This window comes from Thermobia domestica, chromosome 10, assembly GCF_964235325.1.
Source record: "Thermobia domestica chromosome 10, izTheDome1.hap1.1, whole genome shotgun sequence".
Taxonomy (NCBI): Eukaryota; Metazoa; Arthropoda; class Insecta; order Zygentoma; family Lepismatidae; genus Thermobia; species Thermobia domestica.
In genome coordinates, this window is record NC_137463.1 from 53,451,250 (window position 1) to 53,477,194 (window position 25,945).

Here is a 25,945-nt window from a genome sequence, read left to right on the forward strand (position 1 = left end):
TGGGAGAAAAATCGCTAAATCTAGGGGATTCGACGTTGAAGACAGAGACAAAAAATCATTTTTCCGATTGGCAACTTTTTGGTGGTTTTTAAATGATGATTTCGCGATTTCTCTCTAATGAAAAACAATTCAATTTTATATCTGGACCTTGGAAGAGAAAGGGCGAATCCTGAAATCGGGGTGTTGGGAATTCCAGCTGAAAGTTTTGCAAGTACATTAAGATAACGCGGGCGAATCTGTGTTTATGTTGAAACTGTGAGAAAATTAAGGGTGAACTAGGGCAAACCTGTGCAGACCTGTCCGATGCGAGGAAAAAAAATGGATTTTCGGGTTCACCCTTTCTCTTCCAAGATCCTGATATGTGCTTCAGTTTGCAGAGCTTCCGTTAAGAAACACAAGTCCAGTCCGTTAAGAATACATCCAAGTCCAGTCTTAATCCAACTGGAGGAATTTTCCCAAATGGGCTCCGCAGTTGAGTGTAATAATAAGAGTTTTTTTTATATATTTGTGATTCTATTTGGTGCAAGTTTATTAGATCCCGAGGCGAACCAAAATTATTCGCAAACAAACCCTGCACCTGCTAAGATCGACATTGAAAATGACATTACGGAATAGTAATCTATTGTCTCTAGAAGAATGACTTCTAGTTGTGTTATTATTATTATTTTAAGTTAGAATATTTTGATTATCAATCTTGAAAAAACATATTGTCAGTCAATAACAAAAAAGGGCGTATCTTGAGACTGATCATAAACCTACTGCATAATCACACACACATCCTAGACAGCATTCTTGCTTGCCCCAAGATTGCCTGTCACTTTTATTTGATTTTATTTCGCTTTCGCTTATACACAAGAGCTTATTTTTGCTTAGCGCAAGCTGTAGTGCGGGCAATCCACGCTTCACTTGCTAGACACTTTTCTTTAGATTGAAGTAAAAAGACAGCGCGCGTTCGATTTTCAGTTGTTCTAAAAAAAAACCATGTGACGGTGACCTCTTTAACTTTCGGTGATAAGGTAGTGTTCGCGTTGTTAGCGTCTTTTTAGCATTCACCTTGAATAAGGACATTTTTTTTTTAATTGTGCTGTCTAGTACTCTAGTCCCACGTACCTATAATGTCGCTCTTTATTTCCTGATATTTCGGTGACCATGAGCCATAACGATTTGTGCTATTTATGTATAAAGCATAAATGTGAAAATTGATGGCAGCAGATTTGAGCCTTCTTATTTCGCGAAAGAATATAGAACTGTTGCAGATATTTCAATATGAACTTAAAGTTTAACTTATAGTATAGACTTTATCTGATTGCTATATTTAAAGTATAAACATTTTTTTGCGTTTATATATAAAAGGTAGAAATTTCAAGTACTCGCGGCTAATATATTTAGATATTGGATATTGGTAAGAAGCAACGTTGCGTTTCGCATCACAATTGTGATTATGCTTATTTTTATTTGCTGTAGAAGCAGATCGGAGTCGTGGATGGTTTTACGCTGTGCATTTTCTTCAATAATGGTAAAGGGGGGTGTATGTATATGTTTTTGCAGCATGGATTTGGTCAGACAATTGATATATACGTATTTCTTACTGTTTTATGTTTTATCTAAATTCGCTTGCCGCAAGCTTCCATATGGATTGTTATGCGTGTCTTTCACTTGCAATAAGTTTAATAATGCTTTCCATTGATGAGTTACGCTTATACTTTGCTTGCGTTTGAGATAATTTGACTTGAGTTTCACTTGTGAACACAAGCTTGCAGCAAGCAAATTGGCTTACATAGTAGAGCTTGCGGTAAGTCAATTTACTTACAACGGCAAGTTTGCCGAAACCTTGCAACAAATTTAAATTGCTGTCTCGAAATGAAATGAAATGAAATCTGTAAGTTTTACGTCCCACGGTTATGCCGGTTAGGCTAAAGGAGACGGTGATTATGAGAGATGAGTGAAATGGTGGAATGAAGAAAGTGGGAGGAAACGGGAGAACCCCGAGAAAACCCACGAGCACGGTGTTTGTCCACCACAAAGTTCACTTGGCGGGGGCTGGGATCGAACCCGGGACCCCAAGCACCAGAGGTGAACGCTCTACCACTGAGCCACCGCGCCCCCCAAATTGCTGTCTCGAATATATATATATATATATATATATATATATATATATATATATATATATATATATATATATATATATATATATATATATATAAGAGAGAGAGAGAGAGAGATGAAATTTAATGCAGATGGAGTTTCACGAATATTTATTTTAGGGACTTTTCATCCAAAATTGGAGTCATTTTATGTCTCGTATAGCGACTTTTTAGTATCAATGTTTTGGCAACATTGCGCCTTGCCCTCCTCATTTAATTACCATAAAAAATAACTAGGCCGGATAGTATCTAGCCGGATACTCTGAGTCCACCGTATGTACAATACAAGTTATGTTGGATTGCGTGAACGAGCTGGATATGAGCATATTTCTATGACATGCTGAGAAATACATAAAATTATATAGAACTATTATAACATACTTGAAATAACGTGCACTTTAAATAATGGACTATACGTACAATTCAGTTACAAGATTTAGTATGCATCTATCCAGCATATAAGTATATTCTGTAAATCATTGAGAAGATTAATTAGAGGATAATGGTTGTCAATGTAGAATTTCCTTTTGTGTTTCTTAATGGCAACACGGTAACCAAATTGTGGAATACGTGACTGTCCTTGGATATTTTAGAAGACCTAGTTTCTCTCTCTTTGTTCCCACTGTATCAGAAGTACAAACAATACCTAGTGGGTGCGAGGGGAAAAGCCAAACAAATAAAACCTTTAAAAAGTTTCTTTGTTATAAAAATAGTAACGGAAAGAGAACAATTCTCAGAGAAAATGCGTCACATCGTTGTTCGCTCCGGTACCGGTACTGCTTGTTCTGTGTTCACTTACAACAACATGAAAATCTGGTCGAATGTGGTTGTGTATAACGAGTAATTATTTGCAGGCCTCTCTGTCTCTACGTTGCATATGTAGCACTTAACACATCCATGCTTGTTTCCTTGTGGCATGTTCTTGTTTCAGTGTGTATCTCGTTTACTCTATCTTCTTCTCTTGTTTCTCTTTATCTTTCTCCTTTCTCTTCTCTTCCTTTCCTTTCCTACAACAAACAAGAATCTCCTTTGGCTTGTCCGGGGCAAAGTCAACACTGGCCGCAGAGGTTGCTCCGGTCTATGTTTTTCAATCCCCTGCGGAGTTAGAATCTCTTTTTTTATTATTATTTTCCCCGTTCTTGCGAGGAGGACCTGACGTTATCATTGCCAGCAGAGGGCAGGGTGAACGCTAGGAGCGATGAAGCAGAAAATGGATGGGTAGTCGCCTACGTCATCATGCCACTGTTGGAAGGCGGGAAAAATCGACGGGAAGTCAATCACAATGACAGCGGGAAAGCATCATATTTCATCCTATTCTTTTTTTCTCTTTATCTCTTTCTTTCATTCTTTCCATACTCTTCCATGTTTCTTTGTTGCTAAACAAACGGTGGATTAGGAAAAACGGAAGAGAGAAGAAAAATAAATTGAACATTATTCGGAAATGGTGCAAATAATCAGTTTCTTCTTTTTTTCTCATTGGCCATCTTACATTATTTTCTATGAGTAATTTCTTCCGGCATGTCAACCTTTAGAAATCTAAGATGCCAAGGAAAATTAATTAATGAAATAAAGCATTGTTGTTCCTAACACTATCTAAAACATAAGTGAAAAAATACGGGGGCGTAATTGCAAAATTAACATATTTTTCTTATTCATTCAGGTATGTTTTATCTAGTTGTTTATCGATTTTGATTTTAAGGAAAAGTGGAGTCAAGAATAACGTGCAGAGGCAGATCTAGTCCCAATAGGGGGCCTAGGCTCCCCAGATTTTTGAATGACAAAATTAATTTAAACTATTATTTATATATTTATGAAAGTTTATAATAAACTCTTATATACCTACCATAATCTGGGTTCTGGCTGCCGCCTCCCATGTTTTATCTTCTAGATCCGCCAGTGATTATTTGGTAAAATCACTGTCCTCAACAAACTTCCTGTCAGTTGTTTTAAAACTTCTAGTATATATAGTATGAATGCATTTTATGTATCTATCATGTTTGTATCTTAATGGTAAATTAACCACTTATATGCACGAGCCATTCATATATTTTCACAAAGATTCAAACATGTGACTGTCATGTTAAAAGGATGACATAAATTTATTAAATCACGATACAATTCACTCTCAAGTTATTATTTTCCATATTAAATGGTCTTATTTCCATATTATCCTGAAATTGTATAGTAAATACTACTACTACTACTACTACTACTACTACTACTACTACTACTAATAATAATAATAATAATAATAATAATAATAATAATAATAATAATAATAAAACATCTGAGGGTAAAATGCAAACATTTATTTGCTCGCATATCGAAATGTGTAAGTATATCGAACTCTTACAGCATTTATTTGCTTAGGCTGCTATTCTGAACCTGTTAACTTCTTTTCTTTAGTATCACGTTTTCGACACTTTTGAAAATAGATTAGGCAATAGCAGGTCCGCATCCAGGCATGGGGCCTTACTGAGACCGGAAGGAGACCTAAACTTCGTAAATTTATTAAAATAATATATTTGTATTTGTCTCTGCCATAGTAGTTTGTTATGTCATACAGAAGCAGCATATTCAAAAGCATTAACGGTATAAGCACTCCCTCACAGAATACGAGTAAGGATATATTGTAAGGAATAGCGAATAAACATATAATAGACATAAAACAGAAAAAATACTTAGATATGGATATTACTGACTTTTGCATTAAAATATCCTTTATAAACTGTATCACAGGCAATAGTACCTATTAGATGTAAATAAACAGCTATTCCTTTCACGTAGCACTTTAATTTTCTTCTTTTTACCAAAAGCTTATGAAAATTTTATGCTCATATTATGGAACAGTAGGGTAAAACCTCAAGGAGAGAGTAATAATAATAATAATAATAATAATAATAATAATAATAATAATAATAATAATAATAATAATAATAATAATAATAATAATAATAATAATAATAATAATAATAAACGGGCTATAGAATCCGTAAAATCGAATATGTAAATTCTAATTTAACGTTTTATATTATACCCTCTGGTCTAAAAGAGATTATTAATCAAAGTGAACAGTAATTAAATAATTGTTGGAATGACAATGTGGGAAGAAATTAAACCCCGAGAAAACCCACGGACATGATGTTGTCTATCAAAACCTCACTTGACTTGGGCTAAGGACTCTTAGGACCAGAGGTTTACACATCCTACCACAAACCCAATGTGCCCCCTCCTAGACTCCACGAAAGTGTATCAGTAAATTCGGATCCCATCTTCAATTCTACATCTACGTCTCATATAGAAATGGAGGCTAACTCCTATAACCAATCCTGAATTTATGTAGAAGTTCCCTATGGCTATGTGATTAACATAAACACCTTTGACAGGAGAGACCCTCGTTGGAACTCGTGTAATTTGGATCTTACCTTCAACTGTATGCCAACGTCTCATATAGCCTTGGTGCTGAACTGGACACTTAACTCTAAAGCAACCAAATTCATATAGAGTTTTCAACAATTTCAACCAAACCTTGAATAACAAATTAAACGTTCTTTTAAAGACTGTGGGCTGAAACGGGAGAATCCCTAGAAAACACACAATGCGGTGTTGTCCTCCACAAATAACCTTACATTTTATCGAATCAGGGACTGTCAGATTCAGAGATGGGGGCTGTATTAGTGAGCCACCAAGCTCCCCCATCGACAGCCCATACGAAGCTGTGACTTTAAAATCTAAAATTTATATTGTTCTTTCAGTAAATCTAAATAGTTCGCGCTTATGCCAATGGTTTCTGGAATACCGGATCAGATTCTCTATAAGAGAGCAACATTGAACGCATTACGATGGTTCGGGTCCCAACTTAACAGGTGGATGTACGTCTCATATAGAAAAGAACAGGAAAAACCAATAACCTACTAATCAAGAACTAATAAACACAAAACTGCTCCGTGCCTATATGGTTAGTGTACATCAGCGCGGAGCTATTTTGCAATTGGATGGAGGATTTTATAAAATTTACTACTGAAATCCATTACTTCACTGCTCCCTACAAACACATCTTGGCGCAGACCTCTCTTCTGCTGTCTTTCCATGATTCGCTTAGGTAACATTCTCGCTTTTAGTGACTACCTAAAACAAGTTGGATTGTATTTTTGACACAGTCATTTTTATTGCTTACATCAGGAGGCGTAGTTTTACCCTTCAGGGAAAACATCAGCTTGGATGTATATTATCAATCAGTACGCAATGTATTTGAGAACAACACTACAGGTAATAACAGTCCAGAACGTCTTAGGAAATCATTTGAAGCGAGAACACTTTAAGACATTTTGTTTTTGTTGTTGTTTGACAGGCCATTCTGCGCCTTTGAAATGCTGGTGCAGATCAATAACATGTCGACAGCAAGTACACTACTAATGTTCCTATAGTTATTTCTAAGCCGGCAACACTTCTCTGTATCAATCTACCACCTCGTACGTCTTCATCTTGACTTATTACTTCTCTGTCTTATTGTTTCCAATGTAAAATTGTACCCTGATGGCATACATCAGTCAGTTAGTCTTAGAGAGAACATTACAGTGAAGATATTGGTCACCCCCAATATCAAACCTGTGACCATACAGTACAGTACCTCGTGTCAAATTTCAAATGAGAAAACAGTTGAGTTCTTCATTTGTATAAGGTGTCCAGGACTCTGTGAATTTGCGTTGCGTAAATGAATGTCTTAAGAGAAAATAAACATTGCAGAGAATTTCCTTTCTACGTACAAACGAAGAATATATTGTCCCACTTTCCTATATTCATAAGAATTCTGTTATTTTGTATATTTTTCTTATATCAACATGCCTGACAACAGCGACACCAGAACATGTGCTTAGAGGAGTCAATGGTTTCACAACAGGTGACACCAACAAACTCCTCATTTAAATACTGACGGCACAAGGCAGACTTTTCTCCGAGAGGTATTTTTCCGTCGTCTTTTATCCATGATCTGTAAAGAGATCTCTTGCATAGAGACGAGAATGGTACAGCCTACGTTCGATTTTTTTAAGTCCAGACACAAGCCGAGCTAGGCTATGAAGTAAGTCTTGCTCTCTAGATCAACTAACTGTGTATGGGAAATACCTCCACAGCAGAGCCTAGATAAGTTGGTTCATGAAGTAGAGATTCTATGGAACCGAGAGTCGAATCCCAAATGCTGTACATCCTCCTTTTGTTCTGAAGTGTTGGAGACGCTTTAGGTACTTAAGTTACTTAAAAAGAGAATTCTTCAATTGAACAATGTTTAAGAAGTAAACATGGAGAGGACTTTAAATTTACAAGGGGCCATAACATATTCTGGTTAATAAGTACTCAAATTTCTGCATCGTCCGCGAGATATTAAATTGGTGAAGCATTTGGTTATACTTGATGTAATACTACTATAACAAATACTCCATTTATTAATAGCTTAAATTGATCAGATTATTTTATGGCGTTTTTATTATTACTTAACCGGTGGTAGACTATTTTGCAGTGGAGTATAAAACGCCATTTTGCACAACGCCATTTTGCACAACGCCATTGACGAATTAGGCTGCGTATGAGTGTATCAGTTTTCGTTGTGTTCAAATACAAAAGTTCTTATATTTCTATCTTAGTAACAATATTTGGAGTATGTTTAGTACAAGGGGTCCAGAAGCACGTAAAAAACACAAAATTTATAGAAGAAATGAATGATGCAAGTACTTAGACCTAACATAACGTAACGAAATCAAACCTAACCTAACATAAACTAACCTAAGCTAACCTGCACTAACCTAATATTAGTAGAAATAAGCGAAATTCTTTCATTTTTTGGAAAATTATGCGGGACTCCTACACTAATTTAACATAAACTAAACTAACCTAATCTAACCTAAACTAACCTAACCTATCCTAAACTAACCTAACCTACTCTAAACTAACCGAACGTGAACAGAAATTACCAAACTTTTCACATTTTTTAGAGAAAAGAGCTGGACCCTTTCTGCTAAACATAGGCCCAATATTTTATTATGAGCGCTATATTATTATTATAATTATTAGTAATAGTAGTATTTTCACTGTTATTATTTTCTTATTATACTGTATTATTACTATAGGTCATTGAAAGAGATAACCTTTTAACCTAAACTGTTCAACCGGTCGTACATGCGAGTGATTTTAACCCCTTAATTGGCAAGGATTGCTTGCATTACCGTTAAAATATTTAGTTTGCTTTTATGGTTGAACCATGTCTTCCTGATCATAATTTCGTAAATTTTAAAGTATTTTTGTACTTTGGCTCCAAAATACAGGGTGTTTATTTCAAACCAACATTGCCATAAAATAGGTCTTATGTGTAGCTACTGAGCAGCATTGCCATATTATGGTAAAATATCATAAGAATACTTTCAGTAATTACCAACAGTTTTATTGAAATATTTTCCTAAAGAGCAAGAAACCACAAATAAAGAAATAAAATAAGAACTTTCGCGGAACGTAGGAGATAAAGCTTCTACAATACTAACTTTGACTGTCCCCTGTTGACGAAGATTAGAAGTATCTAAAGAAGCGACAAGAAAATCATGTACATGAATATTTTATGAAAGCAATAATGCCAATTAAATTATCACTGAAGTTATAATTCGTACAAATAACGCAATAGAATGCTATGTTCCTTGAGAGCAACGCTGCCCAACAAAGGGTTAAGTTGCATAATTTGTACATCGAGAACTATCAGTACTTGAACGAAAATCTCATTTCTTTGTAAGTACTTTTTATGTGTAAACATTATCCAATTAGAATTGATCTTTTTATAAAACTGATCTGTGTGAACCATCGGGATTATGTAGGGCATTGCCTACTATTAACGTGTTCTCCAAACCACGGCCGGGGCTTCAATAGGTGCATGTTTATAGACCAGGGGTCGCCAAGTAATTTTAGGCGGGGGTGGAATACTTTTCAAAAATTGTATCTAAGAAAGAATAACTGATATTATTTACTTTTTTTTATTTTAGCTTTCAATTACAAAATAATATGAAATATAATAGGCAGGTATGTATAATTGTATTAAAAATAAATTCAGAAATTACATTTTCGGTTTTTTAAAGTTAGGTTCACGCAGCGAGCGGCTTATGTGAAAAGTGCATTCAAAGTGGGTAACCATTAATCTTGAGTGATAGTGATTCTTCAAAAACTACATTTTTCAAAATGAAGTTTCACAAACACATGTGATTCGAAAAACAGTAGCCAGATAAATGGCTACTTTTTTGCAATTTCCATAGTTTTCTGGAACATGTTTACTCCAAAAGTCTCTGGCGGATGCAGTTCTAGCAAAAGACAATTTTCATAATTTAATTTACCTGTTTAACATAATGGGTCTTTACTACTAAATTTCTCCAAAACTATTACACAGTCGTAGTTATGGTGAAATCATCTATCTTGTTTTCATTATTTCAAGGACTTCATTATGGATTTTGTTTTCTCTACTTCATTTTTCTAAATAATTTAGTCCAAATTTTATTCATATCTTGGGTAGTTTCAGTTTGTTTCTAGTGTTGCCCACAACACGACAATATGCCGTCTCGTCTCGAAAAGAACACAGACATTACATTATTATATTCGAGATGAGATGGGAAATTTCACAAATCTCGTTTACAACACTACTTCAAAAAATGAAATCTTTAAGTTTTACGTCCCACGTTTGTGCCGGCTAGACTTATGGAGACGGCAATGATGAGAAATGAAGAAAACGGTGGAATGAAGAAAGTGGGAGGAAACGGCAGAACCCCAAGAAAACTGGGGCACACAGTGTTTGTCCACGACAAAGCTCACTTGGCGCGAGCTGGGATCCATCCAAGGACCCCATGCACTAGAGGCGAACACTCTACCATTGAGACACCGCTTCCATCAAACACTAATTTGTTTATTTAGTGGTTACTACTTAATGCAGATGAACTAAATCTACCACTAAACAAATAAAAAGTGTTCAACAAGTCTGAAACATAAGATTGTAATTTTTGTTTCTTTTCCTGACGAAATTGAAAATTGATTTAGCAAGTTTTGCTTCTATACTCCTGGTTTGCAAAATATAAATCTACGAAAAAAGATGATATTCGAGAAAAGACACGGAAAGATTTCTGAGAATCGAGACAAGACCTACAAAATTTACGGGAAATTTTGTCATCTTGATTCGTTTCCTGCACAACTTTATTTCTTTTTTAGCCTTAAAAGCTTTTCATTATTATCATTTTACTATTTTTGTTTCTGCATGATTTCTATTACTGATGGGTACTCCAATATGAGCCCAAAGGCACAGATGAAATAACTCCTTGGTAACACTCCCAGTCATTATGAAAACATTGAACATTTCTGGAGTTTAATTTTTCTGTATTTTCATCGAAGTTAATGCAAGACATGAATATGGGCTTAGAACCGAGATTGCAACTTGAATACGTATAGTATAGGCCATTCCTCACAACACTATCTCGCCTCCAATGGAACTAGATTATACCTCCGACCCAAACTTGAACAGATTTTTATTAGATTTCCACAGAATTCTATGCAAACCCTCGGAGGAGATTGTAGGATTCGACATAAAATCCGTTGATTTTTCTTATGCAACCCATTCTACAAAGTTCCATGTTGGGTTGCGTACCTTTAGGGAATGAACAATAAAACAACTACGAAGAACCTGGTGTTAGGTTTCAACAGAATTCTATACAACAACTAGGAGCAGATTACAGGATGCGACATAAGATGTGTTCATAAATCTTATAAAACCCATTTTCCAAATGCCCACGTTGAGTTGCATACTTTTAGGGGATTAATATTAAAACTCCTTCTATGAAGAGCAATATATTTAAGCGTCAATATACACTTTAAACGTTGATTCAAGCAATATTATAATTAATGCAAGATTCTGCTGATTAAAAGACAGAACGAATTAACATACAAATAATACTACAATTGAAGGGTTTAACTAAACATCATTACTACAACATAAACTGCAGTAAATTACATGTGTTAGGTTACTAATGTTTCTTTATTAATACATTCCAAATGTAAAATTAAAGGATAAAACTCGATTCTTACTCATTGGTACCATTATCATTTTCTTATTAACAAATACGGTAACCTTCATTTCAGAAAATTTTTCTTTAGTGATAAAAAACAGATTCTCTATCAAAAATCATTTTTTACGTGTGTGTGTGTGTGTGAAGTCTTCACACAGTTTTAATACTGAAATTATATTTAAACTAGTGCTGTTCACATTTCATGACATTAACGGTTTTCGGATTTTTCAGAAATTGAATAAAGATCAAACTGATTCTGAATTTTCAGTTTTAAAAACTGAAATCAGATTTTCGTTTATTTTTTTAAAAAAATCAAACATCTTGCAAAATTCGAAATTGAATTTTAGGTTTTCAAAAATAACAAAATTATTTCAAACCAAAGAGTCAATGGCGATTTTAGTCGTCACTTCATTACTTAAATACTTACAGGGAAATAAGGGTGACTGATTTACAAGGAACGGTATATCAAATATTATGATTTCTTTAAATTTACCCTGAATCTAGTTTTCGAAACATTCCAGCAGCTGAAATGTTGAATGCCATCGCCGGTATGACTTTTCAAGTGTAAACCTAATTGAAAACTTAATATGTACCATCTCATTATAAAAGGTGCTGGTATGAAAATTAATGGAAAGAAAAAGTGTCGTTGTATATCATACCTTAGTATACGGCTCATTTCGAACATTGCATGTAATATACCTATATCTCTCTCTCTCTCTCTCTCTCTATATATATATATATATATATATATATATATATATATATATATATATATATATATATATATATATATATATATATATATATATATATATATAACTCTCTTTGAGACACAAGCGAAGGAGGGTATTTTGGGATCTCCTAATCTACCAGTTGGCCTCAGTGGAGTAGAGTACTATATCCACCCACAATGAGAGAATTATTTTGAAGAATATCAGTTAAAACTTATCTCCTTGCCAGAAACCATAATCTTGAATCTCCTTGAATCCATTTATATATGTAGTTCCTCAGTTGTTTGTGAGACCTTCTCTCCTCGGGATTCCTTGCTGCAGCAATGGCTAGCTATTTCCTTCTGAGGTAACAAATTGGTAACACAAAAAAGTCAAACTACTATATATTTGCAATTTTAACTAAAACGTATCATACATAAAGTGTAGTTATGATATTTTGATGGTCGGTTTTACTTTCGTTTCAGTGAGTCTTTTGATATTCTGCATTCAAGGCTCAAACTTAAGTTGACTACCTCCAAGATATTCTGTAGTGTGTAATGCGAGCTACTTTAGTCATTTTAATGTTTAAATAATTTTTACTTTTCAAACAGTGCTTGCATTTTGATAATGGGGAAGGGAATCAAGTCAAATTTGTTTATAATATAAAACTTTAAAATGTACAAATCTCGTACAAAATGAATTGCAGAGTAATGTAGATGTTCAGTAATGTGTAAAATAAGCTTCAAACTGTGGTTGTGGACTGGGCCGGGACACCTTCCTCCGGAGGTCTTGTTGCGTTGCACCACTTGCGCAATCGATTGTCACGACTCTAAACGTTCTCCCACTACTGATTAACACTAACTTTCTTATATTCAGAATGAATCGTAGAAATAACGGAAGTGGCTAAATTTGTTTTTCTTCTTGCAGCACGATATCACCACCGGGAGTTGAATGCATATCCGCCTGTACCAAAGCCGAACCATCTAGTCAGTAGATCAGTGAGAAGTGCGATTTTGGAGTATGTTCTAGATAATTCAAATGCGTTTACGCATAATAACGCAAAAGGCATTCTCTTTGAGTAATCCGAATCTATCAAATTCTAAATTTGTGTTACATTTTCAATTTGACATAACCGTGACTGTACAATAGCTAAGTGGATATTTTTTAGAGCCTTGTTTCTAATTTAGTCATTCTATATTCGTGACATCTTTAAAAAAATAATTTTCCTATACTTTATGTAGAACAGAACAATCTTACAAAGACTAACGTAGCACGTGGTGCTGTTCATATTTCATAACATTCTTGGTTTTCGTCTACATAATCGACTGTGGAAATCGATTTTCGGTTTTGAAAAGAGGAACTGATTCTAGGTTTTGAAAATCGAAACAGATTCCACTTTAATTACAGAAACCAATTTTCGGTTTTGAAATCAAACATTGTTTTCTACTTAAATCGAAATAGAATTTATATTTTTAAATACCAGAATGTTTTCGAAACCCAAATCAACAAGCGATTTTGATTGCCTTTGCATTATCATAATATTTTTCATGTAAATGAGAGCTTCAAGTTAAGGAAAAAGGGTATTCCCTTGCTTTTCATTCACTAAGATTACCATTCCACTAGCTTTCAAAATATCTAATAAATAAAAAAAGGAATGTAACCTTGTTAGCTCTCGCTAACTCATCCTAGTTCGCTGTTGCAATATTGATGAATTTTGATACTCATGAGTCAAACTTGTTTTCCTGCCTGATTGCACGGGACCGTTGCCGAACGAAAGTGGTATGGTTTATACCAAATTGCATGAATACTTTTCTGAGGGTTCACTTCCCCTGTGTTCCTGAAGAACTCATTGGAACGTGATGTTGGCTCGAGCTCATGGAATTCATTTGCGAAGCTATATCACTTGAACGAAATTTGAGAAACCAATTGCAAATAATGTATTTATTCGCAAATTCTGGCCAATCCTTGCCCATAACTTGCAACTGTATGTTGTCTATGATGCACTCTCATACGACTCTGTTGAACAACGCACTGGTTTGTATTTGTCTGTATTCCCTATCCAATTTGTTGTATGATTACAGAGTTTGTGGTGGTAGATACGTAACTTTTGCCCAGTGGCGAAAACTTAGTCCATCGCGATAACAAAGAAAAATAATAAACTATGATAGTTTAAAGTTTTTAAGAGTAGAACTCAATTAATCAAAATGTATATATATTTGTGCTAAATTTGCCAAGGGACCAAAAGAAAAGCTAGAAATAAACAAACATCTGGATAAAATTCAGCGTATCGAAATGATAAAAATGAAATCCATTACCACGCACCGAATTTCGTATTTAACTTCATTGCTGCTAAACGGACCAGTGATGTACAAAACTAACAAATACATGTTTCATCGCCTCTGTTCAGTGGTGTTTGCCTTTCCTCCTCGAGCATGCCACGCAATCTTAGAGGCGGGTACTGCCTTAATTCTAAATAATGCAGTAACTCCTAAATTCCCTTGAATGAAGCCACATTTTACTAAATACTCACAACATTGCGATTACGTTTGTTTGATTTATCGTAATATAAATTATAATAACGTAAGACTATAATACGTTAGATTAAAAATCATGGAACATTTAGTAATTAGATAAAATACATCTTGAGATAGATCATTATCATACACATAGGGTAAGTTTGGATACAGTAGTGACTCTATGTAGTACTGAACGTTATTGTTTGCGCTGAGACATTGAGTGCTACATTATATCTCAAGATGTATTTTAACTAATTACTAAATGATCCATGATTTTTAAATTGAGATGTTTTTCTGAAAATAGGTTGGAAACAACAGATACAATGCACAACATAAGCATTTACTTGGAATCTCTGGAATCTCATCGTCGTTTAGCTCCGTTGATGTTGATAATCTTGTCTAACTGTTGACTATGTAATTATTTGTGTTATACTATGTATATCAAATAAATATAATTAAGAGTAATACTAAATATCGTTACTACGGGAATGCGGAAAGATGATATCGTCGTTCAATTAAAACAGATACTTTGAAGAAAATCTTACAAGGCAGTCAGAGCAACAGGCCCTCTGCCGAAGGCTTGGCAGCAGGAGTTGCTAAAAGAAATTGATACTATACCGGGCGTTTTACGATTTCTAATAATGAATTTTGCACTTACGTAGCTTCGTGTAGTTAAACGTTTTCTGAAACTGTTTCTTTGGCCTTGTCTTTTGTTTTCAAGGAGTGTTTAACGGTATGAAAAATGATTTCATCTATGTAATTATATCTAGCACACGGTGATAGGAGCACTTGTAGAACCTTGTAATGTTCTTGGGATGCTTAATTGGTTGCATAAAACCGTTTCTCGCTATCTATTACTGCTTTGACTCTAAAGCGATCAAGATTAAAACAGGAAGTGATTCATTTCTGACATTTCCGATTTAAATTTAAGGTTATCAGGGAAGAAATGGTGATTATACTTAGAAAACTAAATCAATTTTTAAAAATGTCTCTCGCTACCTCCTATCGTTTTTGTTGTACGTAAATCAAAATTGAAACTGGTAGCTGAGTAGATTTCTATAACTTCCAGTTTTAAAAGAGAGTTAAGGATTGAGATTAAATGCATTCTTAAAACGGTTAATCGATTACTGGAAACCACTCCTCGCTTATCAACTACCGTTTTGGCTCAAAAGTATAGTCAACATTATAACCGGAATAGGTTAATTTGTACTAATTTCGGTTTGAATACTGTTTCCAATAACAAAGCTGATTTTTAACTTTCAAACGCTCTGTATCATGGCCCAAACTGTTTTGTATCAAGTAATTATTGAGATTATTTGTTTTAAAAAGGACAGACTGATAGGCTACATACATGTACAAAGAATTTCTTTATTGTAAATGAAAGTTCTTAATAAGAAAAAGTATGTGTTGCAGCGTTTTCAAAATCCGATTATAAAGGGAGAATGTAGTACTTCTACAACATGCAAGTTACCGTTCTATCTTCTTCCCTTCGGGGAATTTAATAGTCAGAACACTTTTTTGTGATGCGTCAATAGTTGAAGGAATTATAGTTCTACATTCATTGCACTTAAATCAATTTGCCATATTATTGATGCCTCAATAATACTAACTCATGCATCTATGTGACAATGGTGTAATAAACATGTTCTTGTTATATATAATGACATCCTAAGGGATTATACTTTGTTCTTTAGCAATATGGTGTAAGTGTTAAAATTAGATTATCTTTTGTTTACTTAACTGGGGTATTATGTCTAGGGAAGTTGATTTTATATATTCCGTAATACAATTAAAGAGTGAATCACTACTGGGTACATAATGTGAAAAACATATGTCATCTTTTCTTCAAGTTCATTGGCTGTCAACATTCCCTTTCTTCACTGACTCAATAATGTAGAATTGATCTTTCCCTGAAGAGGGGTGTGAGATATTTTACATCATAAATTTAAAAAAAAAACTGCAAAACAAATGTTTCACAAAGAGACGTTTCAATGTATTAACTCAACATGTCTTGTAAATGTTGAGAAAGCTTCTTTTCTTTTGCTTGTAATGCATGTTGATTGCGTGATAATTTGAAATTGAATCCTAGTTTTCTTTTCTAGCTACATAAATGTAAGTATTCTACTTCCTCAATGGTAATCGCAGAAACTACTAGCTATGAAATTAACTCTAGGTCTATGAAACCCCAAGGTTCAATACCGAATTCACTTTAGCTCTCCATTGATTTCTGTTCTTAGCGAACTGGATTTTTTTTTTTACTTTGTATTCCTGTTTCTGCGAGATCCATCTTAATATTGTCCATGTTTTTCTAATGGTCTTTTTTGATTTACTTTCGTTAAAATTTCGAAAGCTTCCTTTTTACATGATCTATGCACCTTAGCCTGTCTTAATGACCCTTACAATGTTCGGGTATAAATGATATAAAATATGAATTTAGTTGTTATGATGTTTTGGTCATTTCCCATTCTGGTACTTCTTGGGTCAAAATATTTTTAAAATCTTTCTGTCTGCGTTCTTCTCTCGAAATAAGCGATGTTTTATAACTATGAGAGCACCGCAGGAATAATCATCGTTTACGAGAAACTTAAAATTCCTCTATAGATTTCATGATAACATAAGAATTTGGACTGAATAATAATAACATTTCATTTATTTGTATATATAGTTAAATGTATATACATTAAACATTTGTCATAAATGACAATAAGAAATGCAACAGATTTCTAAGTGACATCGCCCCTACCTTCCGTCACTCTTCTGTTGTCAGAACTTGAAACGTCTAAAAATAATTATATGTCACTCTTTTTAGAACATTTGCTAATTTGTCTCACTAGTTTGTCTTCAAATAAATTTACCATCTCTTTCCCTTTGTATTTTTCTTGTGTATGGGTTTCCATCTTTGTCTCCCTTTTATTCCTCTTTGTCTCCTACTGCCTCTGTCTCCTTTGCGAGTAAGCCAGTTCTTGCCGATCAATTCCAGCAGCGATTCCAGGGGAAATGCAATCTGACTACGTCAACAGACTTTACACATTGCCTGTTTAAACAGCTTCGATGACAAGGCGTTCCAGAATTGTCATGGGGAGAAGAAAGAACATACAAAGTGATGAAAGAGAGTGGGAAGGGAGTATAAAAGGCAATAGAATTTCTCATTGGGAGGGATGAAAAGGCACATGACAATGGGACAGATATATCTATTAGAGATTTTTCTTTATATTCAAAAACAGAAAAAAGAGAAAAGCTTTACGTATCCTTATTATGATTTATTGCACTATACACTTAGTTCTCCTCCCTTTTCGATCTGCTAAAACGTTTTACTGTTATATATATGAATTGTCTTATACGTGGTGCACTTTCTAATTCACTTATTACTCTTTATATTAATTCTCAAATGTCGAATTTTATGAAATACTCAAGTCTTAAGTTCTCTTTCAATTGAAATCTGAATTGAGATTACGATTTTAAAGAAATTAAAAGACTTATGGGAATGGAGTAAAGATCATAGAATGAAAATAAATGTTCAATAAAGAAAATAATTTGTGATTAGATTAAAGAAATAATGTGATAATATGTAGAAGTTGGATAAGGAAATAGAAAAGATAACTTATTTCCAATTCTACGTAGTATAATTAATGATTACGTAAAATGTAAAGGGTACTATTAAAGGATGAATAGAATGAACCAAATAAGAAGGAAAAAGAAATTTTATATGAGTGTGGTAGATACAATTACTATAAAAGATTGATTAAGTGTTTCGTATTGAAATTTAAACTGTATAAGACAAAGACATGAACTTTTCAAAATAATGATTTAAAACAGTGGGAGAACTTGGTTATGGAGAAGAATGAGTCAAATAAGATAGAAGCAGTTGAAGAAAGAATAATTATTAATGTTAATAATAATGAAAACAACAAGTTGATTAGGATACTATTTCAGAAAAAATATTCTCTTGGACATAGTGTAGTATGTGTAATTTTTTTTAATCCGACCTGTAGACTACTTGTAACCTGGTTGCAGGTAACGTTTCAAGCATGAATTTCTTCATGGTTATATGGTTATTATTCGCGTCTCCGGTGCGGGAGACCCAGATTCGATTCATGTGGTTCGACCCTACGTTAAGTCCACGACTCATATTACCTCACTATTGACAAGAACGCTAAATCCCAAACTCAACTTAACTCAATGTTTCAACTAAACCTTACTTTAAAAGCGAGAAACTTATTGGTTTAATCTGTTCCGTTGTATACTTGTAATTCAATTAGTAATTACTTCACTTAAAGTTCTAAGTAACGCTTCAATTAAACCCAACCTTAAAGACCAGAACCCTTACTCTGTTCCGTAGTATACTTGCAACCTGAAAAACAATTACTTAGTTTATGTGAGATAACTCACTATTAAATCCTTTCATAGAAATATAATGAGATACATTCATTAACAGAATGGTCCAACTTTTTCTTCCAGTTATACCTACCGGTGAAAGGAACTACCTTAATTAATGGTAGTCTACCCAATCTCCAGTCAACGCTGGGTTGTCAAATCAAACACACATGTCCTTTTTAGTGCTACAAGGCGACCAGAACATGCAAAATATAGAATCCCATGGTTGGACCACAATCCGGTAAAAATTAACTCATCATCATGGAACCTCCTGGAAATCAGAGAGTTGCTACAAACCCAGCCATACCTACTTCAAATGATGAATTAGATATCTCGTTCACTACCAGAATCAAAGACTCGTGCAATTCGACTATTAGGAAGTGGGACTAATTTCTATTCTCCAGGAAGGATTTAGCTCAAATTTAGCTCATCTTACTTTATCGGAAATAAAATCTTTGCCAATGAAAAATATATTCAGTCCCAGTGACGGGCATCTTTACGGAAAATATCTCAATTACACTAGGAATTGAAAAAAGTAACAAAGTTTTTGGGGGTTATGTTGGCTCTGTTAGAAAATGTAATGGAAGGAAAACGAGGAAGAAGGCTACTTCAAATGACAGTATCAAAACTTATAAGTGCTATGTCAGGACGGAAGGTAAGTTACATGAAGCTTGTCCACGAAGCACTATGGATGGATGTGTTTCGATGTGCTATCCATCAAATATATATAGTGACAAAATATATAGGGTGTTAATGATCTATACCAGCAAAGTGTAAGAGATTTCTTCACATCAAAGTGGAAACAAAAAATATCATGTGGTATATGGGAGAAAGTACATACTTTTGGAACTAGAGCCTTGAAAAAATATATCGCAGCATACGTTGTTGCGGAGGGAAGAACCGTGGAGCTGGCGGTCTCTAACACTTCGGACTTCCCGCCGATGTATTCTGTGTTTACTGTTGTCAAGTCTTACTTGTTGTGTACTTCTGATATACCTTTAATCTCAGAATATTTAGTAATTCTATTAGGATCATGTCTGGGAACTATGCTCTGTGGAATATCCCTTGCGTACTCATTGCTCATTGCTGAAATAAACATTTTTGGATGGTGTATGTCTGACTTCATTGACGCTGATGTGGATCACTACTTCACGTTTTCTCGTGTTTGAAATAGCTTTTGTTATGTATTGCTTTCACGCTTTCTAACTCTGAAACTACGTACTTTTTACGGACTGCTTCCTACAAAGTTTTTTCTTACTTTTATGTGGGAAATCACTTCTTACTGTTTGACGGTATACTTAGTTAACATACTCTATTTGGTGATTAGCAAAGATGCAAACTACATGGGTCCTTGGGGCTCAAGCACCCACTGGCTATTTTTAGTGCGTGTATGGCACTCAATGAATTCCTCTGACTCTTTCCTTTGTGAAATACTGCTACACTCATTTGAAATAGACCAACAAGATTGCAATTTTTTAAGTTTGAGACTTGTTCTATACGAAGATTAGGTAATCGTAATAAAATAAATAGTGACACACTTGCAGTTTAAATATAATGCCACTTACTGTTCATTTTATTTCCACTAGTTATGTTCTCTTTATTATATTTCATATATCTCAAGGGGAGCCTTCCAGTTTGAATATTACTGGTCTATCTGTTTTTTTTTTTTGTTTTTTTTTTAAGAATAATTAGAAATTAGCATTCTATTGACCTCTCTTATAAGTACCGAATTGTAAGCACCAATTGAAAAAATAAAATTCGGTGCCTAATATGAGGGTATTAAGAACAATACAACAAGGGATTGTAAGGTTATATCAGGAAGAATTAGAAATTATATATAAATGAAAATAGCCGAATTATTCTGGAGGCTATTGTTCCTATTACACTCAAATCGCAGAACATAAAATAATTGATATTAACTTTGTTATAGTGTGTAATTTTTTATCTTTGTTTGAAAACAATCAAGCAATATTTATGAACTCGTAATATTATTTTTCGGAGTGATTTAGTATTTAGTATATCTTTATGACATAGTTGACATTATAAATCAAATATTTATTGCAAATTTTTGGACGGATAACAACATGAATATAAATTGTTATTGTACTATAATGGATACAATTGACTTATTAGGAAAACGGATACACAATTATAGGGAAGTCTATCCCGACACAATATGAAACACTGCGGTCTGTCTCATATGTTAATGTTCAGTGGTGCTTAATCGTTAGGTCATTATATCCAATCGTCATAATTTTGACATTCTTAACCGTAATTTGTTAGGTACACCCCATTTGAATTCAAGTAGTTCAGAAGTAATATCACAACGCTGGATCACCACTGGTTCCTTTTAAAGAATTAAGTTGAGTTTAAGAATTGATTTTATCGCTTTCGCATGTTTATCCAACCGAGGGTATGAAGGAAAGGATTTAGTTTCAAGGTGGGCTCCAAATCGCTACCAGGATTTGAATCCATTATAGTAGGTGAGTATACAGACTTGTTGCAACACCAACCCTCGCAGACACTATGTATATATCGTTTTCAAAAGAGCTGGAGTCCCAACGACCTAGGTACCAGCCACTGCCATTACGGAGTTGAACACAGAACAAAACACTCAGACATTTTCAATTTGATTACACAGTGATGGTCTTTATGCTCCATTTAGAATTACGACAAGTTCACGGTGAATGCTTCTACTAGGATACGAACTTGGGAATCTACACAGAGAAAGAACCGTAGATATGTGAAGTACATAAAAACGTAGGTTATACACGTAAATCCTGTAGTTTTTGGATTTAATATACCACTGTATGTAACATCTTGCAGCAAACATATGAAAACTGTTTTATAATATTTTCCGTATAAGTGTTCCATTTATACGTACCTTCTTATGAAAGAAGGAACTATACATAGGAAGTCAGGATCTCGTATACAGATGGACGTATGTAACATACAACTGACGTAACATACGTATACGTATGTAACATACAGAAGTGTGTTAGATGTCAGACATCCTGCAGCGACATGATGTAACATCTAAACAGAGAAAGGTAGTACGTATGTAACATATTGATAACGTATGCTCCGTACAGATTTCCATAGTAAACTTAATGCATACTGTATATTTTTTACAATACACTACTGTCCAGATAACGGATTTTTCTCAGTGTACTTTCCGAAAATTGGTGTCAAATATGAAGCTTCCTGTTATTATTTTTTTTTTTATTTTACAGGGTTTTTGACATCAGAGAATTTTCGTTAGCTAACTGAAATAATATTCCCAATATAAAGCAGGAATTGTAGAATAGTTGTCTATTTCTTAGTTGAGTTGAGTTGAGTTTAACGTCCCGTTCAGCAGCGAGGCTATATGAGACATGGACATATTGGTTAACGTGGAATCCGAACCACATGAGCTCCCACTGGCAATCGAACCTGGGCCCCCCACGCCAAAGGCGCGTACGCTAACCGCTTAGCCACGGAGGAGCTCTGTGTCTATTTCTTAGTCTCGAGTAAAAGCAACTCTAACGTAATCAACTACTATAGTTTATTTTATTTATTTATTTATTTTACCTCTAAAAACTAATATAATATATTGTATTCCCTACAAGTTAATGCACTAGTGTACATTAACGTAGAAATAAAATGATACAATTCTACCTCCAATCCCTTGTTCTGAATTTTACCCTTACAATTTTAGTACACCAATACCCTAGTATATCCACTCACTTTTTCTTTCTTTCTTTCCAACACGTACGCACATTTCCATCCACCCTTATATCCGCAACAACCCCCTTATATTTCGCGCGAGCTATTCTTCCTGAAATGCTGGAACCACTTGAATGAAATTACATAGCAGACAAATGGACTCGGGCAATCCTTACGCTTACTGATTTAACCGACTTTGAACGTGCAGAGTTAAACGGAAATAGGCTTAACGGAATAGTTGAGTAGCGTATCCACTCGTGTTCATTCAAAAAATTTCCCTCTTTTTCTACCCCTCCCCCTCTTCGTAGTTCTCTCATTTACAAAAGGAGAACATTTAAAAAAAAAAGACCAGAGAGAAAGGAGTCGCTTTTAGTACGAAATGTGCGCTTCGGTCTGTAAGGCTTTAATTCCAGATGTGTTCAATTTGATTTCCATGGCTATGAATCGTGAGGTGTTTCCTGGCGATAAACCTCTTTCCTCTGAGTGTTTGAAGCATTCCACTTCTAACCTAATTTGTAGACTAAATTTCGTTAAACTTTGATGGGTACATTTTTTCTTCTTCCTTTCTTTGCAGGATTATCTCTTCAACGTTCTTGTTTCTTTATCCACTTTCTTTTCTCTCTCTGTTTAGCTTTCTCTTCCTTTTTTTTTTGATTTTTCAGTTTTGAAACTTCTTTTTAAATTATTTGTAAAGAATAGTGCACTAATTTTGTATAATTGCATCTCAATCTACAAGTGGTTACGTATTTGTCTATGTGCTTCACTGTTACGATTATTGGATCATTGTTACGAGTCTCCTACCTGTGTCGACACTGTCAGAACTATGTGTATCAATGTTAGGGCTATGTTAGTTACTGTTAGGAGATGTTTCTGCTAGGAATATGTGCTTACCACTGCTAGGACTATGTGCTACAATCGATTAAAATGTATGGGCCTACCAAACTCATGGGAAGCAATTACCCCCTTGCCTCGTGAAAATGATGCTTCTGTCATAGAACAGTGCGTGATGTGCACAAAGGTCTGTCATGGCAACCTCGCACTGCTACCTCCGAAACCAGGCCCGTATCCAGGGGGTCTAGGGAGGCCGGGGCCCCCCTAAGTGTTTACTGGTGTCCCTAATATTTTCACAGTTGGCTTGCAAATGAACTATTTGGTCTAGGAATTAATTCGTGTGGTTGGTACGCACACATTGAAGCTGTAGTACAAACACAAAATACATAAATACCTTAAGAAAAATATTGTCCATCGCTAGCCACCACTTTCGCCCATCTGTCAGGCAATGTACGGATTCCGTGGCGAAAGAAGTCCTCATCCTTGGAAGCGATCCAGTCAGAGACCCATGTTTCGATATCTTCTGAAGAAGTAAACCGCTGTCCAATCAAATCGTTGTTCATGCAATCGAACAAGTAGTAGTCCGAAGGAGCAACGTCTGGTGAATACGGCGGGTGGAGTAAAACTTCCCATCCGACATTTTCTAAATAGGTTTTGACCGGTTTTGCGACATGTGGGCGAGCGTTATCATGCTGAACAATAAGTTTATCATGTCTGTTCTCCCATTCTGGTCGTGCTCTGGCCAGAGCTTGCTTCAAACGCATTAATTGTCGTCGATAACGTTCTCCATTCATAGTTTCACCCGGTTGCAGCAGCTCATAGTACACCACACCTTTCATATCCCACCATATACACAGCATAACCTTTGCCCAGTGAATATCTCGTTTTGGTTGTGATGGACCTGGTTCACCTGGTTTCACCCAGGCCTTTTTTCGTTTAGGGTTCTCGTAATGGATCCACTTCTCATCACCCGTAATAATTCGATGCAGAAACCCCTTTCTGCTCTGTCGTTGAAGCAGCAATTCGCAAATGGTTTTTCGTCTTTCAACGTCTCTGTCTTTCAATTCATGTGGAACCCAATGTGACATCTTTTGAATCATTCCCATGGCTTTCAAGCGTTTGGAGACTGTTGTTTGATCAACGCCTAATGCTGCTGCAAGTTGTTCCTGCGTTTGACACGAATCCTGCTCGAGCAATGCTGTCAATTCTTCGTCTTGAAATTTTTTTGGCTGTCCAGCTCGCTCTTGGTCTGCCAAGCCGAAATCACCACTTCTAAACCGTGCAAACCACTTCTGACACGTTCGCTCAGCTAGAGCATGGTCACCATACACTTCCACCAAAATACGATGACTTTCAGTCGCACTTTTCTGCATGTTAAAGTAATGCAGCAGGACACCCCGCAAAAACACTTTATCAGGCACAAATTGTGCCATGTTCACTTAACTACAAACTGGTGTTGTTGACGCTTTAATCCACTGCCCTATACTACGAACGATACGCGATGACAGGGGTTTGCAACACATGTGTGGATACACGGAACTGTGGGACGCTCCGTTCGTTGCGCCATCTCTTGTCCACCCGCACGAATTAATTCCTAGACCAAATATAATATGGTGATGAGCTATAGTATGGTTTGACCGGGCCCCCCTAACTTCCATCGGGCCTCCCCTACATTTTTGGGCTGGCTACCGGATTGTGCGAAACCCTTTGTGGGTATATCACTGCTTAAATTGTTGTAATATTCCATCCATACAATGAGGGCGGGATGCAAGTTTGTTGAAACTTAGTTACCTGCTACAAAAGAACGGATCCAATAAGTTGTGTTTCAGTGGTAGAGCGCTCACCTCTGGTGTGTGGGATCCCGAGTTCAAACCCTGCTCCCGCCAAGTGAGCTTTGTGGTGGACAAACACCGTGTGCGTGGGTTTCCTCCCGTTCCCTCCCATTTTCTTCATTCCACCATTTGATTCCTTTCTCATGATCACCGTTTCCTTTAGCCTAACCGGCATAATCGTGGGACGTAAAACTCACAGATTTCATTTTCATTTCATTTCCAATAAGTTGTATTGGTTCTGGAAGAAGTCAAGATCACTCTACTAGGACCAAGATCGTGATTGATTTCAGTGATTGGCTGAGGAATTGTTATCGAAAGAGAATAACGCAATGTATGCCTGTGCTTAAGCTCATTTTTGACAACTGTAAAACACAATCACAAAGTTACAACCCTCACTCTGATGTTTGTGAGTTTCTGTAAAACAATATCTCAAAACCTGCCTGTTTACAAAAATAAAGTGAAGGTTGAAAAAAACATCTCTCAGTTTAATATCACATATTTTAGTCTAAGAGACACAATGATTAAAGCAAGTTAATGATAATGGACGAATTGGTGGAATGAGAAGCTGGGATGAAACGGGAGTGCCCCGAGAAAATTCACGGACACAATGTTGACCATCACAAACTGACTTGTCTGAGGATCGAATCAAGGACCTCAAGCTTTAGAGGTAAACGCTCTAACACTACTGGGTCATCATGACCCCCGGTTATGGTTGAAGCCATCCTTGAAACTCTTACTTTGGTAACTAACGAAATA